We start from the raw sequence: 15,160 nt of genomic DNA, 5'->3' as shown, positions 1-15,160 counted from the left end.
CTTTAAATCAATGGTTCTTAAATGATCATTCTTGGTTCTATTTTCCTGGGCAGGTTTATTTTTCGGTCTTTTCTTTTTATTTATCAGATACTTCACATTGTCTGTTATTTTTTTTCCCCAGGATTTTGTCTTTTTTGTGATTTCTTGATAACCCCTGGGGTCATTAGCTCCCATTTGACCAATTCTGTTTTTGAAGTAGTTACTTTCCTTAATTGGAAAATAATTCTTTTACCAACTCATACTGAATTTGTAGGCTGCCTGTGTTCCCACTTCTTTTAATTAGTTTCCTTAATATTCTTGTCATTTGGTTCCTCTAGATTAATTTTGTTATTTATTCTAATTCCATAAAGTATGCCAATCCTTTGGTATATTAGTATGACACTGGATAAATAAATTAATATAGCTTATACTATCGTTTTTGTGACAATAGCGTATCATGAGCATTTACTATTTTACCATTGATTTATATCTTAGTGTGATGATTTTGTTCTTGTGTTCACATAGTTTGTGTGTCTTGACACACAGACTCCCAAGCATTTTATATTTCCTGTAGTCATTTTAAAGAGAATTTCTTCCTGCTGAGTTTTGTTGGCAACATACAGAAATTCTGATGATTTATTTAAATTTAGTTTTTGTCCTGCAATTTTGTTGAAGGTAATTGTTTTAATTCATTTTTCAGTTGCATCTTTAAGGTTCTGATATTCTTTGTCCTTGTATCCTCATTACTTTGTACCATACTTTAAACATGATGGGCCATTAATAATCTTTTTTATTTAATTGATCAAGGTTAAGATTGGATCAGATGACCTCTGAGGTCCCTCCTATCAATGAAATTTTATGTTATCTTAAAATAGTACTCATTTCCCCTTTTTCTTATACCCTATGGCACTTTCTGTGTTTATTGTTTTTTTTGTACGTGCATAAATACTATCTTTCATTAATCTCCAGTGATTTAATGAGCTGGTTTTGTTATGTTTACTTCTCTTTGAGGCCAGGATTCACATCATCATTTACTTTGTTATCTTTCCCACTAGCACTTGGTGGTATTAGGCACTGGCAGGTATTAGATAAATAACCAATGTGGTCTCAATCTGGCTTGTAGAAAGTCTGTGTATAGTATATAATATCACTTTGAGAATAGCAACAAAAGTGATGAGAATAAGAAGAGTGGTGATGGTAAAGAAAAATAAAATAAAATACTCATTTGAAATTATAAGAAAAGAGAATTAATTTTTTTAATCTACAGTGATTTTGTGCAATTATTTTTCAGTGTTTACTCATTTTTTTAAACTTTATTTCATGCTAACACTAAATCCACTCCAACACCATGCTTAGCTTGGCAGGAAATTTGCATGTGAATTTTGGGCAATATTCTCTATTTCTAGAAGATGTGTAGATCAGTAATGAAAAAAAAATTTGGTCAATTTTATTATATAATTTTTTTATAAACTTTGTTGTTATTTGATTTGTATCTAATAAAGCCTACCACAGCAACCTTTTCTAAGGAGAGTTAATTCTTGGGATTAAGAAGTTAAAAGCTGGACACACTTTCTCTTCACGCTTCCAGTGGTGGACCTGACAGAAATTAAAAATGGTTCAGCGACTGACATATTGCCATAGGCTCTCCTACAATACAGCTTCCAACAAAACTAGGCTGTCACAAACCCCAGGTAACAGAATTGTTTACCTTTACACCAAGAAAGTAGGGAAAGCACCAGAATCAGTCTGTGGTGTGTGCCCAGGAAGACTTTGAAGTATTCGTGCAGTGAGACCTAAAGTTCTTATGAGGCTGTCAAAGACAAAAAGTCATGTCAGCAGGGCTTATGGCGGCTCCATGTGTGCAAAATGTGTCCATGGCAGGATCAAGTGTGCTTTCCTGATTGAGGAGCAGAAAATTGCTGTGAAGGTGTTGAAGGCACAAGCACAGAGGCAAAAAAGTAAATAAAAAGGATATGTTTTTTTGAATAATAAAGTAAATTAAAATGTGAAAAAAAAAGAAGTAAGAATTGGAAATTGAGAGGATGCCCATCAATTGCGGAATGGCTGAGCAAGTTGTGGTATATGAATATAATGGAATACTATTGTGCTATAAGAAATGATGAACAGGCTGACTTCCCCTTGTGTGGTCTGATGCTGAGTGAAATGAGCAGAACCAAGAGAACGTTGTACACAATAACAACCACATTGTATGATGACTAATATTGATAAACTTAACCCTTCCCAGGAATACAAGAATCTAAAACATCTCCAGGGGTCTCGTGATAGAAAATTCTATCCACATCCAAAAAAGAACTACAGAAGTTGAATTGCTATTTTTTTTCTCTTCCGTTGAGTTTTGTTTCCTCTTTCTGATGGTTCCACCTATTGGTTTTAATTTTTACTTGCAACATCACTAATGTGAAAATATGTTTAATAGGAACGTAAATGTATAGCCTATATCAGATTGTGCGCCATCTTGGGGAGGATGGTGGGGAGGAAGGGGGAGAAAAATTTTAAACTCAAAAGAGTATGGAAGTGATTACTGATACATCAAAATAAATTAATAAAAAAAATTTTTAAAAAGGAAGTAGGCATAAAAATAAATAAATAAAGTATTGTGTCCAATTCAGGATACTACATTTTAGGAAGGACATTAAGTTGAAAATTATAAGATGAGAATGGTAAGAAGACTCCAAAATATGATATAAAGAATTAGTTTTCTATAAAAAAAAGAAGAAGAAGAAGAAGTAGTAAAAAGGTGTGAATTACAGTGACTTCCTTTTTTCCATCATAAATGGTACTGGATGGCTGTAGTCCATTTTGGGGTATGTGATGCCTTCTGCCTCATCTCACTGGGGTGGGAGCCTGGATTGTGCATGGGGGAGTCAATGAATTGTACTGGTCAGGTCCATAAGCCACTGAATCAGTATGACTAAGGCTGATTAGAGAAGGTTGACATCCAGAGTAGTCCTTGGGGTTCTGGGAATCAAAGAGACTCTCAGGATGAAAAGAGTCCTCATAAGTTCTGATTTAAAGCTAGAAGGGACCTTTGTGGTCCTTTAGCTCAGCTCACTCATTTTACTGGTAAGTAGTCTAAGGCCTTTGAGGTGAAGTACTTTACCCAGGTCCCATAGGTAGTAAGTAGCAAGGCCAGTTTCAAACCCAAGGCCTTTTAACTGCAAATCCAACTCTTTCCATCAATTGCTTGTTTGAAGAGGACCAAAATGAAATCAATGAGTCCGGGTCAAAGGCACAATGTGTCTGACTATGGCTGATTAGATCAATGCAAGTTCAGAAGGCTGTACTGTAGGTCACACACAAATAGTTTATATAAACATTTGGAGTGAAGATGTCTCTAAATTTGAGCATCTCACGTTTCTTTTGATCTATTTCAATTCCTCTTTGTTCATAAAGCATATGTTGGCACACCATACTGGGTGGTCCCGTGACAGTGTCTCATAATTGATCCCAAAGTTCTTTATTGAGACCTTGAGAGTGTCCTTGTATGGCTTCTTCTGACCTCCATGTGGGCACTTGCCTTGCATGTGAGTTCTCTGTAAAATAATCTTTTAGGCAAATGTATGTTTGGCATCTGAACAATGTGGCCAGCCCATCTGAGTTGTGCTCTCTGCAGTGAAGTTTTTTTCCTTTTCATTGTATCAACACTGCTAGTCTGGTCCAACTCCACCCTAAACAGGAATGTCCTCTACAATATCCCTGACAAGTAATCACCCAGTTTCCACACAAAGGTCTCAAGTGTTAGAAAACCTACTATCTTCCAAGGTAGGTCTTTATAATTTTTGAATAGCTTGGTGGTTAGGTGGCTTCTCCTAATTTTGAGCCAAAATTGGCCTCTCTGTGGTTTCTTTATAATTGTCCCTATTTCTGCCTCTTGAGGCTGAGCAAAACAAGCCTAGTAACTACTCTACATGTTTTAGAGGCTTCAAGTCAACAAGTTTACATCCCAGAATTGGTGTCCTCTCCTATGTGGTTTATGTAGCTAGTTTGAAGGTTTCAAGATCTTCTTTTCTTTTTGAGTTACCTGTTACAATTCCCGATAATTATCCTCTTTTTCTGAATTCTCAGAATACAAAATATCCTTAGGTTTATAATTTGGGAGAGAAACAGTTCACTAAATAATCTGCTTTTGTTAAACAGGAAATGTCAGTCATTCTGTCATTGAACATTTTTTAATTTGCCAGGTACTGCTCTAATCACTGGGTGTTCAAAGAAGGACTACAAACATTCCCTGCTCTGAAAGACCTAAACTCTGTTCAAACAAGAAATGGATGGGGTAAATTGGAGATAATCAACAGAAGGGAAGGCATTGTCATTAAGGGGGAATAGGAAATGTAATTAAAATTGGACTATTGACTTCTTACCAGAAAAAAAGAAGGAATGTGTGGATTGATTTCCCTTGCCTTGTAGACAAACATTGTAGCATCCACCTTTGTTTTGGTGTCTTTCAGTGACCCCATAGTATAATTTGCTTGTTCCATGTTGAAAGACCATTGTGCAAGATTGTCTCGTTGTTCATACACATTTGCTTCTGATTTAACACTGAAGGCTTTCTGTTTTACCATATTCTTTGCAAGTCCTTTTCTCATCTTTTTTGTCTGATCTTTATATTTTGCTTGCTCTGAATCAAGTCTAGAAATCTTCTTGTCAATTAATTCTGCTCAGCTATCACCTGTGCCAATGCAGCCTGTCAAGTTGGGTGGTGGAGCCTTGGGCTTCACTTTACTGAAGAATCTGTTCATTTTTGCAGCTACAGAGTGATTCTGCTCATTTTGCTCTTCATTATTTCATGAAAGTCTTTCTGTGTTTCCATTTTAGAAGAAAATAAACCAGCTTATCATTTCTCATGGCACAGTAGTGTTCCATCACAATCACATCGCACCTTGTTTAGCCATTCTCCAATGATGGGTGTCCCCTCAATTTCCAGTTTTTTTGCCACCACAAAGAGAGCTACTATAAATATTTTAGAACATGTAAGTTATTTTCCTTTTTCCCTCATCACCTTGAGAAACAGACCTGAGTGCTATTGCTGGGTCAAAGGGTATACACAGTTTCATAACTCTTTGGCATAATTCCATATTGCTCTCCAAAATGGTTGAATCAGTTCACAGTAGCAGGAACCAATCTTAGGATTTCCAGTCCTTTTCTTCCACTGCACCACTGCTACTGATAGAGCCTTTGACACTCCCCTACCTCCCACCTCTCCCCAACTGTTCTTATTCATGTGACAGCATTGGGGAAGGGCCAAAGTTATAGTGGGTCAGAGGGTACTGAAGTCTGGGGAGGGGGAGCATCTTGGAATTGCTAGTCTATTTCTCAGTTAATTATTTTTGATGAGTTATGGGCCCTGGGGAACTTTCCTTGAGTTTTCTCCTTTTCCTACTTGGTCAAGTCTCTGCATTCCCTTGAGCATCTTCTCAACTAGCCTTTCACTGTGGCTATTATACCCAATCTCCCAATTCTGTTCTGTTACCTCCTGATTGCCCCTAGCCCGTTCCTACCCTTAATCCTATCTAGATCCCATTCTCCCTTGGCCAAGTAGTCCAGGTCCCTGACATTCTCTGATTACCTCACAGTCACCCCCAGCTTACTGGCCACTCCCATCCAGATCCTCCCTTGACTTCTTCTGTTTTTGTTTTTGTTTTTTTTTTTTATTGGGCAATGGGGGTTAAGTGACTTGCCCAGGGTCACACAGCTAGTATCTGAGGCCAAATTTGAACTCAGGTCCTCCTGACTCCAGGGCTGGTGTTCTATCCACTGCACCATCTAGCTGCCCGCTAGGCCTCTCCTCCCAGTCACCTCATACTACTTGGCCACTCCCAGATCCCTCCCACAGTCTCTCTGTATATAAGATCCATTAAGGTACTCAGATTCTTAAATCTAGCCAATAGTGCACTTAATAGGAATCTTCCTGCCAGTCAGTGTTCTAATAAACCTTGTCTTTGGCTGAAAGAAGGCTTGGGACAAATTCATTTGGGCATGATCCACATAATGATATTTCAGGGTCCCAGCACCTCGAAGCCTCAACAATTTTAATGGCAATATGTAGGCAACAAGTCTATGTATGTGCCTACCATGGTTCTTTACCCAATGGCAGTTTACCTAAATTATGAGTAGAGTATTTAAGAGAAAAGTTAAGCCACTTGCAAACCTAAACCTAAGAACAGGAATAAATGTCATACCATTTAAAAATGTAATATATTTTAGTTTTCTCTGTGATTTAAAGAGAGAGCCTTATGGAGACAGAGCCAAGGAGAATAATTCATTGAATAGCTGAATAAATTCCTCTGATAAAACATTCAAATGCAATATGGCCATCGAAGCTGGGCAGGGCCATAAATCCCCCAGCTGATCCTGTATACCAATACTAGATTGGTCAATGCTTTAAAAAAGTGTGTGTGTGTGTGTGTGTGTGTGTGTATTTTGCTGCCTATGTGTAAGTATATATAGAGAGACTTCACTATCGATATATTTGTGTGACCTCACTATGTATATCGTATATGTGTGTGTATCTTTTTTTTTTCATGTTGCACTGATTTGTTTCATATCAACCTCCCTGCCTCCTTTCCCCCTTATTCATAGTATGGCCAAAAATATAGTTTGGGCCTTTAGGTGGTAATTATATTATGTTGTTTTTTCTGTGTAATGGTTCACCAAGTTCATAGCATCATGTTTGATTAAAAGCCAGTATTATTGGGGATCTTAACAAGCCAAGTGCTGTGAAAAATATCAAACTGGTTCTGTGGATCCTTGGGTTCCAGTACAGATAATACCACAAATGTGGACCAGTTCCTTTCCTACTCTGGGCCTCAGTTTTTCTCTCTGTGAAATGTCGGTGTTGGACAAGATAAGTTCTAAGGGCTCTTCCAGATCTAAAACTTCACTCTGCAGGTACTAGGTGGTAGGTGGGGTGGGAGAGGGGGCAGTAAAGAGGAAGGGAGGCATGGATGGGAATGTGAAGCTGTTGGGGATTATCTGTGGATTTCAATAATCAGTCCTGGTCCTGCTAAGCACTACAGCTATGACCTTGGAGAAATTATTCTACCTTTCTAGTTCTTGGTTTTCTCATCTGTAAAATGAAGGGGTTGGATCAGTTTAACAGTCCTTAAAAAAAATCCTATTGTCCGTAAAACCTAATTTGGCCTTTCACATTCAAAGTTCACTACTTTTAATTTAAAAAAAAAAAAGGGAGGTTGGGACACTCGCCCAATCCATTTGTCATGTGAAGAATGGTAGAATTCAAAGCATCTTGGTGTCAGAAGAGAACCCAGGGGTCATGTAGGCTGACCCATATTTGAACACAGATTGCCTTCGTGACATTTCTGCCAATTGGTCAACCAACCTAGTGATGATGACCTTGCCATCTCCCAAGGCCATTCATTCTATCTCGGGGCAGCTCCAGTACGAAGGTTTTCCTTATCATCAAGCCCCTCTGCAGCTTTAAGCCATTTCCAACCTCAGTGAACAGGTATAAGAATTGTAGTAGTTCTTCCCTCTCAGTTAATTAATTAAGCATTTATTAAGAGCTTACTATGTGCAAAGCCCTCTGCTAAGTGCTATGGATACAAATAGAAAAGCAAACCAGCCCCTGCTCTCCAGGAGCTAGGGAAGACAACACATAGGAAAGGTTTCAGCTGCAAGTCAGGTGGAAAGGGCCCCTGGTCCTTAGGGTGCACTGGAGCAAAGCGGATGGTAATATCTCTTCTTTAAGGCCTTTTCCACTGATCACAATCACATCTGTTTCTGACATTAAGCCATTCATCATTACCTAGGACCTTGGTTGCAAGAACATCCTTTTCTGGGGTCTTCAGTAACTGTGGCTATAGTACTCAAAAGTGTATTTGCCAGACTTCTTGAAGTATAGTGTCCAGGAGAACGCTCCCCTCCCTCTTTCTGAGCATAGTGACATTTCTACGGCAGTCTTGGATCATGTTACTGTTTTGGGCTTCCATGTGATACTCTTGACTCATGTAGACCTTGTAATCCATTCAAAACCATAGGTCTTTTTCTACCCCAGCTCTTATTTCACCATACCTGCCCCCCTCCCCATGCTATATATACTTGTGCAGAAGAAAGTTAGAACCCCTGTGTGGAACTTTTATGTTTATTGCCTATTAAATTTCATCCTATTAAATTTGACTCACCATTCTATCTTGTCCAAAGATTTTTTGGATCCTGCCTCAGTCATTCAGCAATGTTAGCTATTCCTCCCAAGAATGTTTTCTGCAGATTAGATAGGCATATCTAATGACACACATATCATTGATAAGAAATTCAATCTGCTTAGGACCAAGGATAGATGCCTGAACTATACTGGAGACTTCCCTCCAAGGTGCCATCAAACTATCAGTGACTTCTTTTTAGGTCCTGTCATTCTACCAGTTCTAAATTCAGCTAGCTGTAATATCATATAGCCTTGACCTGCCTACTCTGTCTACAAGAATAACAAGTCAAATGACTTGCTGATATCTAGGTAAAATTTATCTACAGGGGCAGCTAGGTGGCACAGTGGATAGAGCACTGGCCCAGAAATCAGGAGGACCTGAGTTAAAATCCGGCCTCAGACCAAATACTTGACACTTAACTAGCTGTGTGGCCTTGGGCAAGTCACTTAACCCCAATTGCCTAAAAAAAAAAAAAACTTATCTACAGTATTCCTCTGATCTACCAGGCTAGTAACCCTGTCAAAAAAGGAAATGAAGTAAGTTTGGCATGGCCTGTTCTTGATAAAGCCCTGTTGTCTCTTGGTGACCACTATTTCCTTTTCTACATCTGCATGCCTTTAGTAACATGTTCTGAGATTTTGCTAATAATCAAAGTCAAATGTTGGCCACTGTCCTATGGGATGAAAAATTTGAAGAATAAATTCTGTCCTTTGTCATTTGAAAGTGCAGCTCTTTAACAAAAAATTTAGAAAGTCATTGAGAGAGAATCTATAAAATGTATACGTAGCATTAGCTAGCTTTCTCCAAATTTCCTCATCCAGAACCTTGTCTATGGATTTCTTTTGGAGGTATAGTGATAGACTCCAGTCTTTATTAGGAGCAGCCTTGTGCAAAACATCTGCTAAGTAGAATTATACTCAGCGGGCTCAGATAGAGATTGGAGGTACTTAAGAGCAGAAATGGCTATCTGTATAAGATCCTGGGGGAGGAATATTTAACACACTAGATAACAGTCGGGCTCCCAAAAGATGTTGTCAGGGGACAACATTGGATTGAATCTAATTAGATGAAATTTAATAGGGATAAATTGAAGTTGTCACAGGTTCAAAAATTTAATTTCATCAGAATGAAGTGGGTGTGGCAAATATCAATTGGTCTGGAAAAAAAGAAGGGAGTTTTTAGTGGACTTTAGAGTCAACAGTGTGATATGGAAGCCATATCCACAATGCAGTCTTGGACTGTGTTAAGAGAAACCTAGCTTCCAGAAATAAGGAGATAATCAGAGCATTGAGTACAGTTCTGGGCACAATAGTTTATGAAGGACATTGATTAGTCAAACAGCAGCCAGAGGAGGAGAGTCAGCATGGTGAAAGACCTTGAGTCTATACCAATTTACTATGACAAAAACTCCATTTGGTACAGTGGATTCTAGGAACAGTACGTGACCGCCATCTTTAAGATTTTGACAGACTGTCATATAGAAGAGGCATGAGATTTATTTTGTTTTCTGGGGACAGAACCAGAAGTGGGGGTAGAAGCTGCAAACAGGCACATTTAAATTTGTGAGGAAATGCTTCCTAGCAGTAAGAACTTTCCAAAAGTGCAATGGGTTGCTTGATAGGTAGTGAGTGGCTCATCCATCCCTGGAGATTCTGTTGTAGTGAGAATCCTTTTTCTGATATGGGTTGTATTTGATGGCTACTACAAATTGCTTCTAACTCTAAAATTCTGAGATGGAAGAGAATGTGATCAAGAAATGAAGTAAAGGCAATATCTTGATGAATGGCAGGCATTTCATGTTTGATGGGCCATGCAGATAGTAGGTGCTTAACAAATGTTGTTTGAATTGAATACAATTTTGTTCCCAGAGGGATAGAGAAGAAGAGGATGCTGAGGTTGTGAGGGTTTTTGAGGTATGAATGGGAGAGACTGAGGGTGTTTCACATTAGAATCTTTACAGGGAAACAAAGCGATATATGTAATACATACCATATAATAATATGATATATTTTCTTGGGTTAGAGTCATACCTCTCCAACTCAACTTGGGCTTGGGCCAGTCATGTAAATTCTCCAAGTGAAGTGGCTGCACTCGATGTCCTCTGAAGATCCTTTTCTAATCTGAATCGGTGATCTTATGATACCATGTCCTCTGGTATAAATTTGAAAGATCAGGTGGGACTGGTAGCAAGAAGAGTAGGGGGAAAATGATTAAAATAATTCTATGGTCAATGGAAGTAGGAGTTAAGTAGGAGTCAATTTTAAGAACAGAAGGATTTCCCAGTAGTAGCAGGGTACACCTGACATTCTGAAGTTCTCATAGCTGATATGACTTTTGTCAGTGAAAGCTAGCAGCCCTGGAATAGAAGTGGAGAAACTGGAGAGTGGGGGTTTTCTGGAATTAAGGACCATTAGGTCAGGAGTAGAAGGAAGGTCACGGTAGAAGACATGTTCCTATGGTGGTAGGTTGTAACAAATTAAATTGTGAGATGAAGGCTGGGCAAGCAAAGCTAGGCAAGCAAAGCCAGAGTAGTAGGGAAATTGACTGGGAATTTAGAAATGGGATAAGATACTTAAGTTCATGAAGAGTAAAGAAGAGGCTCAGTGGGAATAAGAGAGCGGGAAAGTGAAAGGATGGTGCCGTTGAAGAGTGGAAGTTCAGGTTCTAATTCTTGGAGGTAGTGCAGTTCCTAGGAAATGTGAGATGATGAGGTCTTAACTTATAGCCATGTTGGTGTATGTCTGAAGTGTCATGGGAAGATGGTCATCAGAGTTGAAGAGATGTCATAGTACAGTAGAAAGATTTTGGAATTCTGGGACTTGGGGTCAAATCCTACTTCTGTCATTTGTTTCCTTCCTTACTTCTGGGACTAGGTTTCTATTTCTCATCTTTGAAATAAAGGGATTGGCCAGATGGCCACCAAGGCCCCTTCCAGCTCTACGTCTGTGAGCCCGTGAGATCAAGTTGTTGCTTATCAAGGAGCTTATGCAAGTCCCAAAGAACCATAGCAGAAGATGGGTTGGATCAGACCAGAAGGATGGATGGAAAGCACTTTGCAAAATTTTAAGTGCTAGATAAATGTTAGTTATTTCTGTGATGTTATTGTTCAGTTATTTCAGTCAAGTCTGACTCTCCATGACTCCATTTTGGTTTTCTTGGCAAAGATACTGGAGTTGTTTTCCATTTCCTTCTCCAGATGAAGAAACTGAGATCAATAGGATGAAGTGACTTGCCCAGGGTCTCACACAGTAGTAAGTGTCTGAGGCTGGATTTGAACTTAGGTGTTCCTGACTCTAGGCCCAGGGTTCTATCCTCTGTGCCACCTGGCTGCCCCCATTTTTATTACCATATTATAGAGGAAGACCATGTACCCATTACTAAACTCATCAGACACACTGGGAGAACAGTCTGCAAGTTAGTAGATCACTGCAAGAAGGATGGGATGGTGGTAGGACAAACTGGTTAAATGATCTCCAAAGAGGAGAAGTCACGAGGGAAAGTCATAGATAATTGGTCTGGAAATGGTAGTGGGGAGCAATATGTATTTCTATGCTTTCCTGGGCCTCAGTGATTTGGAGGGAGTGAGAAGAGGGGAGTCATAGGAATATGGTATCCTCAGAAGAGGGCCAGGTTTCTGCTAAAGCAAGTAGAAGGAATGTTGTTAGAAAATATGAAAGTGTGTTGACACCTGGAGCAAGCCATCCAAAGACCTCAGTCAAATTGGCTGGGCAATGGGGTGGAATGGGGCTGCCCAGGACTAGAACACAGTGTTCTATCCAGAACAAAACGGTTTTGGCAACAGAATCTATGTTTGCTCAGGCACTGAGGTCTCCCCTGGCTACTGTTGCAGGAAAACCACAAACTCCTGACTTTTCCCTTTCTATATTCAAATTATGTTTATCTGTAGCTTGAACTTTCTACATTACATTTCCTTATTGAAAAACTAGCTTGGCTACATAGTATGACTGTTATTTTTGATATCTTGGTTAGTTAGGTTGAATAGGTTTTGGATTTTTTTCTGTTTCTATTTTTCTTTAATTCTTTGTTACAAAGCATAGCTCTCTTGGTGGGATGCCATAGGAAATACATGTGATTTTAAAAACAAAAGTTACCATTTAAACATTTTTTTAAATCTTTTTTAATTTTCAAAAAATTTTAAAATTTGGAAAAAAACAAACTAATTCAGGTTATTTTCTTCAGGGTTAGGGCATTCTCAGTTTGCGTTTCTGCAGGTGTCTCTTCCACTGTCTGTAGGATGGACTGTAGCAACCAACCTACCTTCCAGTGCTGGATTGATAAGTAGACCCTAACTGCTACCACGCACCAGCTTGAACTTCACCTTGCCTCAGACCAGGTGCCCCATGCTTTGCTTTGTCTTATTTTAATAGGTCTCTGCCCATTGGTTTCCTCTCTTCCTGGTTTCCTTCAAGACATTAAGTTCTAGTGAAGGAGCTTGATGTACTTGAAGTGGTGTGATGCACTACTGGGAGAGAGCAGATTTGGGTTCTAGTTCCCAACTCTGTGGCTGACTCATTGAGGCGTGTCTGTGGGCACATGAATCACATCCGCTCACCAGGCCTCAATTTCCCCATCTGTACAATTGAAAGATTTGACTAAATGATCTTTAAGGTCTCCTCTACCTCTGACAATTTGACTGTAACTGTCAGGATAGTCTAGATGGCCTGAGCAACATTCAGATGGGAAGAAAAAAAAGAAAATGCCACCTACGGTCCATGCTATAAGCCTCGTCTCCTTGCTATACTTCCCTGATTTGTGGCTTTTCTTTCCTATTTAGCTGTGCCTCTTTGAAAATAAAGGCCACATAGAAATATTGAAAGTTTCTTTGGGTCAGAGGGTCAGTGAATGTATTGGCTGCCCTTAATCCCAGCTCATCATTATCTGGAGAGCAAGGGTCAAATGCTTGACTGTCTTGGCTACAATGGATGGCTTGCAGAGCCAGTGTTGATAAAATGTCTGCCAAAGACTCAAAGTCTGGATTCGGGGGCAGGGGTGCAGGGGGATCTTGTTCGGAATGGGAAAGAAGGAGGACACTAGTTCCCAGGGCTAACAGCAGTCAAGGGCGCCAACTGTCAGGATCCAAACTGTTAAGAATTTGTACTTTGCTGTTCCAGAAGTTGTTGGGAGAAGTATTTTCTTCATTTCTATTCTCTACCCTCAATACATACCCCTGTCCTATCTAAATCCCTGTCTGAAAGATAGCTTACTCACCTCTTCGGTGCAAGATGTTTATTTTTTTATACATGGTAAATGCAGGGATTTTGTTTTGCTTGCTTCTCATACATGTTACAAGGGTTTTCTTCTTTTTGTTTTTTTGTTTTTTCCAATGGAGGAAAGAAGGGAGGAGGGAGAGAAAATAAATTTTTGTTTAAAAAATTAATTTTAAAAAAGAAGAAATCTAAATGATGAGGGAGGAAATAACCAGAGAGGAGGCTGATCTGTTCTCCATACCCCCACATACCTAGCTCCCCATCCCCATCCCAATCTCCCAGGGCTTTGCATTCTCAGTGACCACATCCTATATGTTTCGTGGGTCCAAGTGCAGAGCTCCAGGGCAGCGAGCACATGTGTAACTAGGGTGTCTCTCTTTCTCAGAAATGTGCTGGCAGGGAAGCAGCTTCTAGATATTTTTAAAGGTCCCTTATGGAGCTGCAGCCCAGGGGAATGTTTGCAAGAGTCCTGTTGCTGAGTCGGCAACCACAGAAGAGCCTGGCCAGGACTTTGGCTAAAAGGAAATAGAGTCTCACCAGCTGGGTCCCGGGTTGGCAGAGATTTGGGAGGGGAGTAGAGAAGAGAAGAGAAAGAGGGGGAGAGAGAGAGAGAGACAGAGACACAGAGAAGAAGGAAGAGAAGGAAGGGAAAGGGGAAGAGAGAGAGTAGGGGGAAAGAGAGAAGAAGAAAGAAGGAGGGAGAAAGGGAAAGAGTGAGAGCAGGGGGCAGTGTACTTGAGTTCTAGAGCAGAGGGCAAATAGTCAGCTCTCAGGACCACACTTAGCTAAACTAAATGGAAATGTAATTGGGAATTATTTAACAAAATAGATAAAAATACAATAGGCCATAGATAATGTTAATATGTTCGTTGACATTATATTAATATGTGGATTACAGAGATCCTTATTTGCTATTTGGTGTCCCTATTTTCGTTTGAGTTTGATACCACTACGATACAGCTCTAACACAATTGATCTTTTTTTTTCCCAGCCAAAGACAAGATTTATTAGAACAGCATCATATTGGGCAGACTCTTAAGAAATCTGAACATTTGTGAGCTATAGGCTAGGTTCTTAAGGAATCTAAGCAGTGGCTAGATTTTAAGAATCTGACCCACAATTGATCTTTTTTAAAAATTCTATTCAACACATATTTACTAAGCACAAGCACTAAGCAAGTGCCTACTGTGTAATCAAAGTCATTATATATATATTACATTATAATTATATGTCATGTATGTGTGTATGTATATTATGTATGCATATACGTAAAATGTAGTGCAAACCCTAAAGCACTTTACAAATGTGAGATTTTAGTCCAACTAGCTTCTATGTAGTGCTTTAACGTTTACAGAGCACTCCCATTCGATCCTCAAGACAATCCTGGGAGGTAGATGTTTATTATTATATTATTATTATTATTATTATTATTATCATCCTCGTTTTACAGAGTAGGAAACTGAGGTGGAAAGGGTTGAGTCGGTCAACAAGCATTATTATTAAAAGCCTATTATGTGCCTCCCAGGCACTATGCTAGGCATTGTAGATCCAAAGAAGGCTAGAGACAGTCCCTGCCGTCAGGGAGCTTACACTCTAATGGTTAAGAGACTTGTCCAGGGTTGTATAGGGTCACAGCTAATCAATGTCTGTAGCAAGGTTTGAACTCATTTGTTCCTGACTCCAAGTTCTGGAGGTAGGAAATGGGGGTGCAGAAGAACTCCAAAAGGGTATTAAGTGTATAGTCCAAGAGGCCCTGAGGTCTCCTGCTTC

At 39.5% G+C, this 15,160-nt stretch overlaps 1 protein-coding gene and 1 pseudogene across 18 annotated transcripts in view; both read left to right on the top strand.

Annotated features, from left to right (window-relative positions):
* The window catches only part of PPFIBP2 (PPFIB scaffold protein 2), a 216,838-nt gene that overhangs the window by 64,532 nt on the left and 137,146 nt on the right, over positions 1–15,160 (top strand). The gene's annotated exons all lie outside the window — the stretch shown is intronic.
* LOC110220955 (large ribosomal subunit protein eL34 pseudogene) lies at positions 1,495–1,990 on the top strand (annotated as a pseudogene).

This window comes from Phascolarctos cinereus, unplaced genomic scaffold (assembly GCF_003287225.1).
Source record: "Phascolarctos cinereus isolate Bilbo 61053 unplaced genomic scaffold, phaCin_HiC Scaffold_9;HRSCAF=440, whole genome shotgun sequence".
In the NCBI taxonomy this organism is placed as follows: domain Eukaryota; kingdom Metazoa; phylum Chordata; class Mammalia; order Diprotodontia; family Phascolarctidae; genus Phascolarctos; species Phascolarctos cinereus.
The sequence above is the reverse complement of the archived record's forward strand: the minus strand, read 5'-3'. Positions and strand labels throughout refer to the sequence as shown.